We start from the raw sequence: 17910 nt of genomic DNA, 5'->3' as shown, positions 1-17910 counted from the left end.
CCAGCAGACCATGTTAAAGCACAGAAGTAAATGTTCTACAGATCTACAGCAACTTCAAGTGAGATTACAACGAGACAAGAGGTATGTGGCCTCAACCAGAGCCTGTCTACGGAGAGCCTGTTTACTTCATTGTATCAAACCTGGTTGCAGTTAACTCATTGTTCCTCTAGGGGCCGCTGCTAGCTAGTGCGGAATGAATGGGAGTCTATCTGGCTAGATGGGTAAAATGTATCTTTATTATCGTCAAAAGCTTAGTTTTCTCTAGACAAGACCATAAATACATGCCTGTCAGTTGGAACAACCCAAAAAAAATAGATAATTGCTGGAGATTTTGGTGATTTTTTTTTCGTTAGATCTTTGCCTAGATTGACGTTAATAAGAATTTCCGGTTTTAGGGAAGCTAACACACCGTAGGGAGATAACTATATTGTTTGGATAAGAAGCTCAGTCCAGCCAGCACGGAAATTAATGAACAAAGCTATGTAGCATACAATACCATTGCATGTTAAAGGAAAATTCCGGTATTTAGCACTTTGAGTCCATTTTCTGGTTTGTTTTGGATGAACTAGAGTTGTGGACACGGAATTTTGACGATTGGTCCTGTCTTGACTTTTCTGACTCGTTTTGAATCGCCTTTGACTACTCAGAGTAGCTGCCAACAGGAAGTTTATACGCGGTTGTAAGGTGTCTGAAAAAATAGTTCCACAATAGCAAATAAGACAGCTGGATATCATACATTGCACCGATATATTTGATTTTAATAATCAACAAACACCACTAACCACTCAGTTTTGTTTTACCATGACTGTGTTTGAAGATAATCATGTCTGGTAGTTTCAACATTAACACAACTTGATATTACTTGTGAGGATGATATTAATAATACATAAATGAATATTTTACTTTGATGACTTTGAAGGTGAAGGAAGTGAGAAGAATTTCTGTGTGAACCATCTATCATATGAGTTACAAGATTAAGTATGATGGCTAACACAAAGTTAAGAGTGAGTCTACGCTGTACTAGCCTGGAAACCAGAGACTCTGACTTTGCAGAGAGTCTGGCCTAGATCCATAGACGTACGTTTATTTCCGGGTGGGAGGGCACAGTTTGAGGTTTAAAATCATTGGAGTTCCTTTGAACCACTTTGAACCAATCACTAACAACCGGCGTTTCGTCATACAGAGAAGTTTCTTTGCATCACGCCCATAACAAGCAAGCGTGCATCTTATCAGCAAACAGTCACACGTTTCATCTGTGTAACTCTCGCCAAAATGCATCATATAGTGTTTTGTGAATGTACCCAAGTCAAACTTTCATATAAATGCATAAATACATCCAAAGCGCCACTTTTAAGTTTGAATGCATTGTCGTTTTCGGGTGATATGACCTTTTGAATTGGAATCCTACAGGGCCACTACTTTTTTGATACAATCGCGTCAAAATCGCTATTTTTCAAACACTACAAAGGCTCGACACAACATGAAACTTTGAAGTATCGAAGTATCATCAGTGTCTCTACACATGAACTCGAGCATTGAGAACATTGTTGGTGTACACAGAGTTTACTAAAAGAAAGGTTTTGAACAACTCACTTGTTTTTTCTGCTCGCTGCCATCTGGCAAGGAGTGAGTTGTCCAAAATCTTTCTTTTTAGTAAACTATGTGTACATGAACAATGTTCTCAATGCTCGAGTTCATATGTAGAGATACTGATGATGCTTCGATCAAAGTTTCATGTTATGTCGAGCCTTCTTAGTGTTTGAAAAATAGAGATTTTGACGCGACCATGTAGTCTACTCAACTAAAGTTTGACTCTGGGTACGTTCGTAGCCTATTTCAAGTGACAAAATCTATGACTAAAGTTTAGCTGATGATATAACATCCTACTCGACTGTGACTTCGTTCGTGACACTCCTGTTAATAGGCTAAACTAAAAAAAGGCTTAAATAACTCACACCAACCTTATTTGGGCCTTTTATTCACATTTGCTCAAAGATATAGTATAAGCTCTTTTCACTCCCTACGTTGCTGTATTCCATGGGGTCTGCTTTGGGGGCGGGGACGTAGTAATTAAAACACCATGCCTGGGAAACGTAATCGCTCTCAGGGACGCCCTCTGTTCGCTGGTTGGTTCGGCTGCCCAACCTCCGAAGTAAACAAGGGCAAATCAACCTATTCCAGACTGAGTACTGTAGGGAAAAGAAATCGAGCGGAAGTACGTACAGTAGGCAGGCAGAGGCCAGGCTAGCGCTGTACTGGGGGGGACCAACTGAATTCAGTGCCCTCCCATTCAAAGCAACGGAGTCTGTTCGTCCATTTCTTTTACTGTCATGTGGAGAAAGGTAAGCAACAAATTTAATTTTGTCAATAATAATGATTTTTTTTCTTCAAACTAAAATATAGGCCTTCTTATCCTGACTTACACTCTTTGTTCATACCAGGCTTGGAATTTCACCATTCTGGGGGCAAGGCCACTTGGCCTTCAGTTGGGCATATTTGGTGGGGGGCACAAAGGCCACACGTCAGGGCACCAAGGCCAAAGTTAACTATACAGTAGTTGGCTATAAAAATTATCAAAGTTGTATTTAGCCTATTCACTGCAGTAGACCTGCATCACTGTGTGAAACATTACAAAAACATGAAACATGACATTTTACAGTACATACAGTAGAACTGTAAATCATCTGATCATCTAATATTTACAGATATCTAGGCTATAAATAACATTTATTTTATATTTGGCATGTTATGGAATCATGTATTGAACAATTTAAGCACAGCTCAGCTTTAAGAAACTCAAATAGCCTAGATGCATGCTTAGCATTTTGTGATCATTAAGGCTACTTTCACAAACTCTTAGTCAGCTGTCCTCTGATTTACCAATATCTAGGCGATATTTGTAACATTTATTTTGTATTTGGCCCGTTATGAAATCATGCGGAACAATTTAAACACGTTGTAAAACTTAAAGCCCAAATTTGGAGACATCCATGTATGTCGAAGTTTACTGCAAATTCAAAACTGGATAACTCTGGAACGGCTAACTGTACAGGGTACTGCTTTACACCTTTGTGTTCGGTAAGGTCTCCTGTTTATTCTGATATTGGTTTGTAAAAGAAGGGTTCGTAAAGTATTCCACCGAGATGAATGGGTAGGGAGATCATGGTACGCAAAACCTTCAGTAGAATGTATGATTAAATTGAATTATATTATTTACTTTTCTCGCAAACCGTTCAACACAGCAATTATTGGCTAACATCGTTTAAAATCTGAGAAAAAGCTCTTTCATGTGATACTTGTGATGTCTGTGTGATGAATAGACTACTTCGTGAGTAGTTCAACTGAGAATGGGTGAATTTGGACGCACTTTCTCCACTGCGTAAAATACTAAATTAATTTGCGCTGTGAATGCTAAGATAATTTTGACAGGCCACAGGCTAAATAAAAATCGCTATTAGTAGGATGCAAAGCAGAATATTGAAAGAAGGGGGCACCAAGGCCCCCGTGGCCTGTAAACCTCTGATTTTCAAAGGGGCCTCACGGCCAACCCAAGGGGCTACAACGGCCATGGCCGTCGTGGCCGCCGTGAAATTCCTACCCTGGTTCATACTGTAACGTCGGCACAAAAGACAGTGTTAGCGTTCTCCCGCGCAGGGGATCCTGGGATACGAGACCGAACATTTGGGGGGGTTTATGTCGTTATTCCCGTAGTTTTGAGTGTAATGTTAGCGTCTTTATTGTAACATGTTTCCCTTTTAGTTCTCCCTCGTGTGTGATCCTTTTTGTGTGAGGGGCTGCGTCCTCCCCTGTATGTGTAGTGTGTGTGTGTACTTGACCTGCCCCATGTGTATTGTGTCTGTGTCCCTGCTCTCGTTCTCAGCTAATAAACCTTTTGATTGGACAATTCAGTGTGTCGCTATCAAATCGTTACAATTCTGTACAAAGTTAGGGATGGCCAAAGCCAGACTTTGAAAGACTGAACAGTTCGAAGCAATTGTGCTGGAATAGTTTCGAGGCTTCAAAACAAAGCCAGAACTGTACATGATAGAACAAAGCTGTCTTGTAGTGGAGAAGAACTCTATGCATGTCTGGCTTGTGTATGTTCATGGTCTGGTATGGTATGTTCAAGTGGAAAGCTAAACAGTGATAACCTCATTCTTCTCATAAAAACTCTCGATGTCGCAATGTGTTTGCTTCATTTTTGCGCATTCTGAGTTTCTGGTTGAAACGGTGTGATTACTGATAAAGAATTTAGCCATATTACAGATGTTATCTGAAATGATACCTTAAAGTTGAAAAGGAAGCGGATCGCAAGCCATTTTTAGATAGAGATGGCGCAACATTCTGACAGGGGGAGAGGAGACGTCTTTATTCCACATCATGTGTCTAAAAATGAGGTGAAACATTGCCGTTGAAGCACCCAATTTGGTTCCCCCAAAATTCCTGTTTCCTTTACGCCACTGTATTGAAGCTCTTGCGTTGTGACTAGGTTATCTTGTGTATTCACAGTACTGAATTGTGTTTTTTGTGTATTCAGCTACGGTAGCCGACTAGAGCTCCTGGGTAAAGACCTAGGGAAACCATGAATTCCATAGGGAACCATATTGGGTGCAGAAATTTTGAAGGTGCATTTCCCGATTTCAGCGATACAGTAGTATAGATAGAAAGTTGGGCTTGTGGAACTATAGGCTACATGGTCCTCGCTTTAGATTGGGGGGCTGCAAAATGTACTACAAATAGGTAAAAAAGGTCTTATACGCATATTAGTTATCCACCTCTTTGTCTTATACAACATTAACAAGCTGCTTGTTAAAGGGGTGGTTCAGGATTTTGGATTTTGGATGTACTTTGGAGTGGGTAAGACTGCTTTTAGTGGCAGGCTAGCACATACCGTTGACTTGCGCTAGCCTAGCACCTGCAAACTGCAATTAGAAGGACTGGATGAAACGTGTTGAAAACGGTCTCCACTGATAAATATCAAACTTGCTTACTTGGAAATGAGGTCCTGAACCAAAAATCCTGAACCACCCCTCTAACACTTACAAATCCTGAACCACCCCTTTAACTGTTAACAAATATGCTTGTAAGTAGCTTAAAAGGCTGCTTATTAACACTTACAAGCTGCATGTTAACAGTTAGTTAATGTTATTAAAGGATAACAACAGTTAACTAACTGTTAGTAACAAATTGTTAACTGCTTATTATGCACTGTTAATACCTAATAAGCACATGTTATTCTAAAGTGTTACCAAAGTATTTTATTATTATTGTATAAAAATGTAACATGCAACTAAAGCTGCAAAGAAAAACAAAATTGCACTTTCAGACCTTCAAATTCCGTGACTTTTGGCATTGGTCTAATAATAGGCTTATGCATCCCATTTACTCATCTGTTCATGCCAGATGTTACACCTTTTTTAGGCAGTAGACTAACTGTGGTTGATCACTGGTCTTAGGTCTTATCATAAAGAACTGCACCAATTTACATTATTTTGGTCCCAAAGAATTATTTATATTCGTTTTCCCTTTACAATGACCAACCAAACCAAAGCCACCCTTTTGCACATGCAGGGCACAAAGGTCAAGTGTAATGCAGGCCAGGGCGTGCGTTCACAAATAGGACCTTCCTCTGACCTTTCACTTGTCAACTTCTCCTTTGTATATTCTCTCGGTACTCATGACCCAATTTTCTGTTCCTAAAAAGATTGCATAGTTCTCTGTTATAGAGCTGTGCACTTGTGTTTTTTTTTTCCGCATTTCTGACAGTAACAGACTCAGGAGGAGGCTAAAAATAGCATTGATCAGTGAATGACAGTCACGCTGTATGTTAGAAAACTTCACACCATTAGCCCCACATTCAAATATGTTTGTTTTTGTTTTGTGAACTTTCTTTCAGATGCGGCTCCCAGTGATGCAACCTTGGAACATTTTGAATATCTGCAACATACAGCACCAATGAAGAGGAAGGGAGACACCTTGTGGAATAGTATTGCCATACTTTTAGCACTGTCTTTGTTAAATTAAATGGCTTGAGCTCCTTAATAAATACCAACTCTCTTGTGTTATGAATTATAAATGTAATTACTCAGACATTTTCTCTCTGTCAGGTCATAAAGGTGATCAATAATTATAACTATCAGTCCCTTCAATTTATATTAGAAATGGATAAAATAAGTAAAATGGGCACAGTATTTTAGATCAGTGGTTCCCAACCTGGGGTCCACGGACCCCACTAGATTCATGTAGCTATTTATTCAAATTCATGTAGCTATTTATAACCTCTGATCTCTCTCTCTCTAATTGCAAACCGTGGAGGTCTCTCTCTCTCTCTCCCCAACAAAGTTTTCATATTTGCAGTAGGCTTGGGTTTCATCAGGTCCCTTTCCACAGGTGTATTAATCAAGCACCATGCAGTCTGAATTGATAATTAAGGTGCTTGATTTTATACACCTGTGGAAAGGGACCTCATGAAACCCATGTATATGGCCAATCTCTTTCAATTTGATGTGATGACACACCGAAGCTACATTCATGTAGGCCTAACGGCGTATTGCTGTGATCGAAAGCGTTCAATAAATTCCACTTTTCATGTCATAAAAGTTACATGCCTATGATAACGCTTTACAGTTGTCCAGTGTTCCATTTAAAATGTTTCTGCGTAATTAATTGTCAGCTCTGTGATGAAATTCGTTCATATTCCACTTTTTATGTCTTAAACGTAGCATGCCTATGAAAAGGCTATGCAGTAGGATTGTCCAATGGTCAATCTGATGCTTCAATTTGTGTTTTATGTGACACACCGATTTTGGGTTCATGCAGTTTTGTGCAAGTTTAAAATGCTTAGCCGACTACGTAATTTGTTACATTGTGATTGTGAAGTACTTGTGCTGCTATTATAATCTTAGAGTGATAATTTATTGCAATTGATGGTTTTACTGTAGATAACTTATTCAGGCATCTGTGGCTTTTTATATCCTTATTATGTTATTTTATTTTTAGTGTATGTGGATTAATGAGTTATAGGGAAATGTGCAATATCTATGAGCGTAATAGGGACTGTGTAATATAACTGGAAAATGTGCAATATTGATATTTATTGGTGTATTACTGCGCAATATAATGGTTCAAGGTTCAAGGCGTATTTATTATCCCCAAGGGGCAATTTGTTAGCACATAGAAAACATAAGAACATAATAAATAGTACTTGTAAGAACACTCAAGTGAGTGTTTAAAAAAGCTGGTCACAGTGCGTATAAAAGAGTTCTTGAATTCTTGTATCTGTTTGTCTTACATCTCTTGGACACAAATCTACGGCCAGATAAAAGGAATGTAAACTCTGACAACGAGGGGTGACTGGGATCATCCAGGATCAACCAGGCTTTTTTGAGGGCTCTGTTCTTATGCAGGGAAGGAATGTTAACTAAGGTAGCCCCAGCAATCTTGCTCAATTCGTTAACTATACGATTGAGACGGTTTCTGTTCTTTAGAGTTAAAGACCCATACTAGCAATTAAAAGAAAACGTAAGAACAGATTCAATAAAAAAAAAAGTAAAACATCTTCATAAAAGTGGTTACAGTAGAGTTTATGGTAAAAACACATGCATTGATGAGCTTTCTTACACACACTATCGACCTGAGGCTCAAATGTTAGTTTTTTGTCAATCACAGTCCCAAGATATTTATATCTCTGAACAGGGGAGGTGGCATCCTGGTTTTTCCTAAAATCAATGATCATCTTCTTGTGTCTTATTGGCACTGATATCTAAAAAGGATGAATCACACCAGCTGATAAAATCTGGCACCTTGTCAGTAAACTTGACAACATGTCATTTTGGATGTTGACTTTGGCACATATTTGTATATAAAACAAATAAGAGGTTTTTTGCACAGATTCAGGTACTGAGTCCACACTCCTATGTGTTATGTTGCGTTACAATGGTGTGTGTTGAATGTTAAGCAGCCAAATGTAGCCCTGCACGCCTAAGACAAATTTACCTTCTGGGACGATCTAAAAAAAGTACAAGATTTGTGGCTGACTTTGCTACAAAGCCTCTTACACCTATTTCCACTGGTCCTATCATGGTTCCTTTCTTTTTGCTTATTCATGTTGTGTTCATTTGTGTGCCATCAGGTATAAATATTGTGATGTTTATTGAGTATCACATTTCCTGTTACTGGAAGAGTCACTCAGCTTGTCCCTTTAGAAGGTGTATCCAGTATAACAAACTAGATGTACCGCAGAGCGGTACAAAATATGACCGCCGCCCAGTCCAGCACATTTTTTCCACAAAAATAAATCACGCTGAAAGGCCTATATGATTCTGTCTCACTAAATTGCATTATCCACACTCAATTCTCACTGATATCTGCTAGACAACAAGTACCAAAACATGATTAGTTCATAGATTTCACATGTAAAATTAATTTTATACAACCCCACCTCCATCTTGCCTGTTCATAATTCTGAGAAATTCTTGAATTGTGTGCATGTGTGCATGTTCATGTTTATGTTATGTGTGTGTGTGTGTGTGTGTGTGTGTGTGTGTGTGTGTGTGTGTGCGCCTGTGTATGTGCCTGTGCAAGCGTACATATGTCTACTGTGTGAGTATGTGTCATACGCAGGGGCGCCTTAATACCACCTGAGGCCCCTGGGCTATATGTTTTTTAAGCCCCCCCCCCAACCGCAAATATCAATTATGATTAAATGATACCCGGCCCGCGATCTGCCCCGCCTATTTACATAGCGTGCGCTTTTGGTTAATAACATGCAGTGTAGCTATCACTATTGAGCGCCTATGTAAAACCTTTACATAAACAGGAACAGAAAGTCCTCGAATCACGTCAGCCAACCCATGACATCGCTTATCAAAAAGGCTAGCCTACTGCACGAAAACAAGCGTTGAACTTTTACAAGTTAAAAGATGGGTACACATATGGACGTTTAAAAGCTTTTCAAAAGTGCATGTGTTTGTCGTGTCGGGGGGTTCCCCAGGAGTTTTTTTGAAATTCTGTTTACTTAACACACCAGTTTAACACAGTTTGGGAGGGACAGAAATACTTTTAGCCTAAAGAACAAGCTGGCTCATGTGACGTGAACATGCATTATCACTACAGTACATGACATATCTCACGTTAACAATGGAGAAAACATAATGTAATAACTTTTGACTGATCTTACACTGTTAATATATCCATAACAGTTAAGTATGACGGAGACAACTTTCACACGTCTGTATATCTTTATTGGAACTCTCCGACTGCAAAAGTAGTCAACATCCGGGGATTACAGCATAACTTAAGTCACCACTAGATGGCACTGCTTAACTACAAATAATATGAAATGCGCAGTTAAACATTTATAGTATCAATATACTACACTCCTTCCCCTTAAGCTGTGAAGTTCCTCCTAATAATAAACTCCTAACTTAAACAAAATCTTTGCTACAGCAAATTACTTTCCAATATTGTAACTAAATAATTACTGCCAACACAACCTATTTGACCCATAATTGCCGTTTACATTTCAGTCTCAGGAACTCTTTTTCACATTTGTGTCTGAACAGGAACTCTTTTGTTTTAGGGGCAATGTTTCTCAGAAACTGACTGATCACAAAGTCAGTCGTTTAGGAGGCGCCCTCTCTCTCGAAGGGTACCTGCGCCCAAGCACCTCAGGGGAAATGGCTGCTCGGTCGGCAGGTGTCACTGCCTTGTCACAGGCCACTGAGCCTGGTAAGGGTGTTGCAAGCGCCTTAGCCTGCATTTGTGTCAACGGTGTAGCTTCAGGTGAGTACGGGCTACCACCTACTGCTCCAGGTGTGCCTTTCCCCCCTAAGTCCGCATGAACCACTGCAGGGTAGTTGTTGGTGACGTCCATCTGCTCATCCTGAACCTCAAATGTCTCTGGACTGGACGGTCGGTTGTACAGCAGATGGTCGATGTGGACTGGGCGTCGATTCACTCCATTCCACACCAGGTAGGTCACTGGTCTGAGTCGTTTTTCCACTGTTCCTTTCGTCCACCTCTCCTTTCCTCCACGGAAATTCCGGATCAGAAACTGAATCACCCTCAGACAGATGTCTCATCTTGGAGGCGGTTTGATCATGGTAGTCTTTCTGTTTTTGTTGTTTGGCCTCCACCACTCTAGCAAGATCTGGTTTCAGTAAACTGAACCTGGTTCTGATCTGACGTTTGAGGAACAGTTCAGCTGGTGCACAACCAGTAACGCTGTGTGGTGTACTCCTGTAGGCCAGGAAGTTGGCTAGCCGGTGCTGCATTGTTATAGTGACATTATGTTTCTTCTCATCGAGCACTTGTTTCAGCAGTGATGCTTTCACTGTCTGGACTGCTCGCTCTGCGGCTCCATTAGAAGCGGGATGGTATGCTGGTACCAAGGTCTGCTTTATGCCGTTGCTTTGCAGGAATGTTTTGTACTCCTGCGAGGTAAATTGCGGACCGTTGTCGGAAACAATCTCCTCAGGAAGACCGTAAGAAGAAAAGATGTTCCGCAGCACCTCAATCGTTTTTGCGGCTGTGGTTGTTGCCATGGGAATTACCTCAAGCCATTTCGAATGAGTGTCCACTAACACTAGGAAGTGGTGCTGATCCTTCTCTGCAAAGTCAATATGTAGCCTCTGCCACACCCTAGCAGGCCACTGCCAACAGTGTAGTGGTGCTGCTGCTGGTAGTTTCCTCACACTCTGACAAGCATCACATTGCTGTACTGCATGTTCTATCTCACTGTCTAGCTGGGGCCACCACAAGTAGCTCCTGGCTAAGTTCTTCATCTTGCACCCTCCAGGGTGCCCTTGGTGTAGGTCATGCAGTAGTCGTTCTCGGTGTGCTGGCGGGATGATCACTCGAATTCCCCACAGAATGCATCCTTGTTCCACAGACAGTTCATTCCTTCGGGTGAAGTATGGTTTCAGTGTGTCATCCTTGATAGAACTTGGCCAACCGGACCGAGTCAGCTCCAGTACCTTGCATAGGACTGGGTCTTTTAGAGTGCTCTGTGCAATCTCTGTAGCCTGCACGGGGAGCTCATCTACTAATGAGAAATAAAAGATACTACTCTCCTCTGCTGTATTATCCTTTTCCTTCCCTGGCAGTCTAGATAATGCATCTGCGTTTGCATTTTCCGCTGACGTCCTGTACTCTATACTGTAGTCATAAGCCATCAGTCTCAGGGCCCATCGCTGCATTCGCAAAGCGGCTAGTGTGGGGATTTCAGACTTAGGTCCTAAGATGGCAAGGAGGGGTTTATGGTCAGTTATTAAACTGAACTTGCGGCCATACAAATACTTATGAAATTTGGTCACGCCAAATATTATGGCCAAAGCCTCCTTCTCTATCTGACTATAGTTACTTTCTGCCCCTGTCAGCGTGCGCGATGCAAAGGCGATGGGTTTCTCGTCCCCATTTTCCATTATGTGTGACATGACCGCACCTATCCCATAAGGGGATGCGTCACAAGCTAATCTCAGGGTTTTTTTGGTGTCATAGTGAACTACTACTGAGCTCTTCACTAGCTGTTCTTTGGCATTTTTGAATGCTGCTGCGCACTCAGGTGTCCATTTCCAGTCGACTTCGTTCTTTAGAAGTTGGTGTAGCGGCTGCAGTACGGTCGACAGGTCTTTCATGAAACGGCCATAATAGTTCAACAATCCTAGAAATGACCGTAGCTCTGTGACATTTGTAGGCTGGGGTGCATTTACTATGACGGCAACCTTTGTCTCAGTGGGGTGCAGTCCCTCTTTATCTATCAGATGCCCCAGGTACTCTACCTTCTCCTGCATGAAGTCGCATTTTGCTCTTTTTACTCTCACCCCGAAGCTCTCCAGCCGGCTTAGTACTTCCTCTAGGTTCCTCAGGTGCTCTGCCCGTGACCAGTATGTCATCTAAGAAGCAGGTCACATGCTCCAAGCCTTGTAGGATCTGGTCCATCACATTCTGAAACATAGAAGGCGCACTGCACACCCCATATGAAAGTCTATGATAGACATACAGTCCTTTGTGAGTATTAATTGTCAAATACTTCTCGGAGTCCTTCTCTAACTCAAGCTGTTGGTAGGCATGTGACAGGTCTAATTTGCTAAAGAGAGTGCCCCCGGCCAATGTGGCAAAGAGATCTTCGGCGTTCGGAAGTGGATAGCTCTCCTCCTCGACACTCTGATTTACTGTGACCTTGTAGTCGCCACAGATACGAATCGACTTATCTGATTTGGGTACCACTACTATTGGGGCAGCCCACTGACTATGTTCAATCTTTGAGATAATACCTGCTTTTTCTAACCTGTCTAACTCTTTCTCGACTGCGTCTTTTAGTGCATATGGCACTGGTCTGGCCTTCCTGAAGATCGGTTTGGTATCTGGCTTTACTGTGATGCTGGCCTTAAACTCACGAATAGTGCCAGGCTCCTCAGAAAACACTGCTTTATGTCTCTGCAACACTGCCTCTACATCTGCGTTATTACAACCCCCTGCTGGTATAACTGAGAATATGCTTGCCCAGTCTAACTTGAAGTTTGTGAGCCAGTTACGGCCAAGGAGGGCTGGTCGGTCACCTTTCACTATCACTAGGGGTAAATCACCACTCTGGTTCCCATATTTCGCCCTGACAGTCACTTGTCCCATCAAGGGAATGTTCTCACCGGAAAAGGTTGACAGACGCACTTTACTTTCTCTCAGTGGCAGATGAGAGAGATGTTTCTTATACACTATCTCAGAAACAAGTGTTACGGCAGCTCCTGTGTCAAGCTGCATCTCTAGAGGGGTTCCTTCTAACTTGACATTTACTCTAATGTCCTTTTTCTCATTTCCCACGGTATACGTGGTGTACACTGTATTCATGAAATAAGGCCCGAACAGTTCATCACCATTTCCTGCGGTGTCAGTTGGACTGCTGTGTTCAGCCACATACTGTGTATGTCCCTGCCTATTTTTAGTTTTACACATCTTTACTATGTGTCCTACTTTTGAACACTTGTGGCATGTCTCTGTTCTAAACCTACATACTTGCGCTGCATGATTGCTACCGGCACATCGGTAACAGGGTTGGTGCGTTTCTGTTCTCTGTGGTCTGAAATTGTCACTTGTGGTCTTGCTTTTCCACTCGCTGGTCGTTGGTTTGCTTTTCCACGCACCCTTGCTTGCTCTCTTCTTGTCTATCTTATTCACCGTGGCAGGTCCTTTCATTTTGCTGGCAAACTCCATCGTATTCTTCGATGCCATTTCCATTGATAAAGACAGTTCACATGCTTTTGCAAATGACAGATTTTGTTCAGTAAGCAACTTTCTTTGAATAGCCTCCACCCTCAAACCACTAACAAATCTGTCCCTCAGTGCTTCGTCTAAATGGGGACCAAATTCACAATGTGTGGACAGGTGCTTCAACGCCACCACATACTCCGACACTGACTCATGTTCATGCTGGTTCCTTTTTTGAAATTTAAACCTTTCCGCGATAACTAATGGCTTGGGCTTATAATGGGCTGTAAGTTTCCCGCTCAGCACTGCATATGTAAGGCTACTTGGCTTATCTGGTATGCAGAGGTTTTTTAACAGTCCATAGCATTCTGCGCCTATTACAGACAGGAGAACGTTGGCCTTTTTCTCTCCATCCACTTCATTTACGATCATCCATTGTTCAAACCTCTCGAGGTATGACTCGAAGTCTTCTTGACCTTCCTTGTACTCACCAAGGTTTCCGATGAAGGCTGCTGACATGCTGCACCGTTAGCTACCCGAGCTTGGCTCGTCTTGCTAGCTATCTATCTTGTAAAGTCACGTCGACGTTACTTTCGTCTAAACACTTTAATTCACAAGATCTGCAACTGGAATCCCCTTTTCACTTAAAAAGGATCCCATCCTCGTCGCCACTGTAATAACTTTTGACTGATCTTACACTGTTAATATATCCATAACAGTTAAGTATGACGGAGACAACTTTCACACGTCTGTATATCTTTATTGAAACTCTCCGACTGCAAAAGTAGTCAACATCCGGGGATTACAGCATAACTTAAGTCACCACTAGATGGCACTGCTTAACTACAAATAATATGAAATGCGCAGTTAAACATTTATAGTATCAATATACTACACATAACATAGGCTATTATATGTGCGAATGGGTTAGCACAAACTTAGCTGTTGGTGAACGGAGATGCAGATCACTAATTCATTTCTTTGCGCCACAGCCCATGTTCTGTGTTCACTCCAATAAAATACATGTTTTTAAAGCCGTTTCATTTCCAGGCTATTTGCTACGATATTTACCTGCTATGCCTTCTGTTTTCATGGACAGTTACAGGAATCGACGTCATTCGTTTAACGTTGCTTCAATCCTACCCACGTTATCTCCAGAGTTTGTATGATAAGTTTGTCAGTCAGTTTCAGCCACTCCTCTAGCTCCTCTACACCCGTTGGGATTTATTACGTTTTGTTACATATTGTTACCAGGGGCGATTCTAGACCTAGAGCTTTGCTGGGGCACAGGCCCCCAACTCCCAATACATTAAAAAAATAATAATAACTGTGCGCGCAATATGAAATAAATGGCTAGCCTGATTTGGACCATCACATATCTCCCCTAGGTCACAGACATCCTCCTCCATACTCTGAAGTTTTACGTCTAGCCCCCATCATGTCCTCATGCGTTTCTTGCCTCTCTCCTCCTTCTCCTCCTCCCCCTGCCTGGTACTGGACTGCCCAGCCTCTGCTCTTTCTCCCCTCTCTTCTCCTTCTTCGACCTTCTTCTCCTCCTCCTCCTCCAGCACTCTCCCTCAATTGTTGTAGCAGTATCAGTTGCAGTAACAGTATACGTATAAATCCTTATAAATTGTCCGCATGTGTGCATGCAGCCTACGCATGGTGTGAGTGTGTGTGTGAGAGAGCACAAGCTGGTAAATTGTTGCTAAATTTAGGCTACAATGACGCTAAGCATTGAAAAACAGATGCTATTTATGTGGGTAACTCTCTAACAGCTATCAACTTGTCATTTTTTCTGTCAAACAAGTTGTGAATTTGTTGTAACATTAAACAGGGGACGACTTACTCAAAGTGATGTAACTCATGAATGCCGTTTCCAGCTAGAATTTTACTGGGGCACTGGAGACTTTTACTAAGGCACGTGCCCCAGTGAATAAGGTCTAGTGACGCCCCTGATTGTTACACTTTAGAATTGGAGAAGACAAAGGGGGCCTCTGCATGGATGTAGCCTAATTGTAGAGCAGTACGATGTGCTCAATTATTTAGGCTAGCTCCAGAGTAGGCTAATGACGCCGCGAATACAGACACGCCGTTTATTATTGATTATCATTATTATTATTAGGAGGCCCCTCATTGGTCGAGGCCCCTGGGCTGAAGCCCAGGTAAGCCCCTGCATTAAGGCGCCAGTGGTCATACGTATGATTACTGTGAATGTATGTGTGTGTGTGTGTGTGTGTGTGTATCTGTTTGTGCACATGTGTGTACATGAAATGGGTTAACATGACCCCTGGAGGCAAACATGCGGAAAACTAGATGTACCGCAGAGCGGTACAAAATATGACCGCCGCCCAGTCCAGCACATTTTTTCCACAAAAAGAAATCACGCTGAAAGGCCTATATGATTCTAACTGTCTCACTAAATTGCATTATCAATTCTCACTGGTATCTGCTAGACAACAAGTGCCAAAACATGATAAGTTCATAGATTTTTACATGTAAAATTAATTTTATACAACCCCACCTCCATCTTGCCTGTTCATAATTCTGAGAAATTCTTGATTGTTTGTGTTATGTTTATGTTATGTGTGTGGGTGTGTGTGTGTGTGTGTGTGTGTGTGTGTGTGTGTGTGTGCGTGCTTGTGTGTGTGCCTGCGTATGTGCCTGTGCATGCAAGCGTACATATGTCTACTGTGTGAGTATGTGTCATACGTATGATTACTGTGAATGTATGTGTGTATGTGTGTGTATCTGTTTGTGCACATGTGTGCACATGAAATGGGTTAACATGACCCCTGGAGGCAAACATACGGAAAAAAATGGTCCTAGGCCCTACAGTTCTCAAGATATTCACAGAGAACTGTGTCTGCCCTACCCTCCTTTCGGGGGGTCCAGTCCAGCGGGGGGGCTACAGATCAAAACGAAAAACGATGGTTCCATGCTATCCATGTGGGGTTACATGCCCACCAAGTTTCGTGTACCCCGGTCTTTCAGTGTCCCGGGAATCCTTGTTGGTGTACGTCACTAAATGTACACATACATTATTTTATTGTAAGGCCCCACATGAACGAAAGTACACAAAACTTGGCATGCATACGGAGGGTGTCATTATGATCCTACACTTTTAATTTCGTGCAGTTTTGACCTTGTCAGCCAGAGATATTGTGATGAAAACACCACATTTTTTGCTTTTTAATTTTTAACTAGGTGGCGCTATACATGAAATAAGTGGTAATGGGATGGGTTGACATGCCCCCTTAAGACCAACATACATAAAAAAGGTGGACCTCCTAGGCCCTACGGTTCTCAAGATATTCACAGAAAACTGTCTCCGGCCACCTACAGGCCAGTTGGTGTATAGTAACATAAATGAATTTATTGTGTGGCCCCCCATGAACGGAATTCCACGAAACTTGGCGTGCATACAGAGGGTGTCATAATGATCCTACACTTCCAATTTCGTGCAGTTTTGACTATGTTAGGTCACAGATACCTGCGATTACAACACCTCATTTTTACTTTTTTGTGTTTAACTAGGTGGCGCTATACATGAAATGAGAGGTTATGGAATGGGTTGACATGGCCCCTTGAGATCAACATACAAAAAAAAAATGGTCCTCCTAAACCCTATGGTTCTCGAGATATTCACAGAAAACTGTGTCTGCCCTACCCTCCTTTCGGGGGGTCCAGTCCAGCGGGGGGGGTACAGATCAAAACGAAAAACGATGGTTTCATGCTATCCATGTGGGGTTACATGCCCACCAAGTTTCGTGTACCCCGGTCTTTCAGTGTCCCGGGACTCATTGACGGAAATTTGGGCATGCGAAAAACAAAACAAAAAAAATCTGACTAAACCTATATGACCGCCGCTTCGCTGCGCGGCGGTCATAATAACTCATAAACCCAAGATCAGTATGGGATGTGGCGTGACATCAATTCTATTAACTACTATTACCTATTAACTGGGTAGAAATGACCTGTGTCATTGTAGACTTTGTGTATTGGTTACTGGTTTCAGGATTATCAATCACTGAGTGTGCATCGGTAAGAATGCAGGCCGAGACTTCTTCACAACTGGTTCTCCTTTATTCTTCCACTAGATAATGCGCTTGTCTGAATGTGGGTGGTTGTGTAAGATGTGTGTAGATATGTGTGGTTCTATTAAGAAAGCAAAATAAAGGGAAATCTAATTACCAACATTGCACAATAGCCTAGCATAGTATATAATACACAATGAAATGCTAAAATTGAGGGCTAATACAGAATGCTATTACAGTATGCCCTTGAGGACAAGGACACCAGGTAATCTTGCTGTTAACATTAGCAACATCACTATATGTTAAGAATGCTACATATGAATCCCCATTAGCATATTCAGCATACCTGTATTTTTCCCTTATAACAACTAAACATATGCTACATGAACTATAAACCCATAGCTGCTACATGTATATGACAGCTGAACAGAACAACTATAACATCTTACAAATAATTATCTTGCTCAAACATTTATCATACACATAACTCAGATACATGGACGCACACATTAACACCGAAAATGTTGTAAGTTCAGAGTAGCCTAACGGCAGTTCACAGCCAGACCACTGCACCATGTGGTTGGTCTCCTCTAAATTAAATTCTAACAGAAAACGCCCTACTCATCAGGTGCAATACACCAACTCAAAGGGCACCATTCTACAACTGTCC

This window comes from Alosa pseudoharengus, unplaced genomic scaffold, assembly GCF_046254945.1.
Source record: "Alosa pseudoharengus isolate Yale_2024_CS ecotype anadromous, Long Island Sound unplaced genomic scaffold, YU_APseudo_1.1 YU_APseudo_1.1_scf_19, whole genome shotgun sequence".
Taxonomy (NCBI): Eukaryota; Metazoa; Chordata; class Actinopteri; order Clupeiformes; family Clupeidae; genus Alosa; species Alosa pseudoharengus.
This window is presented reverse-complemented; position numbering follows the sequence as displayed.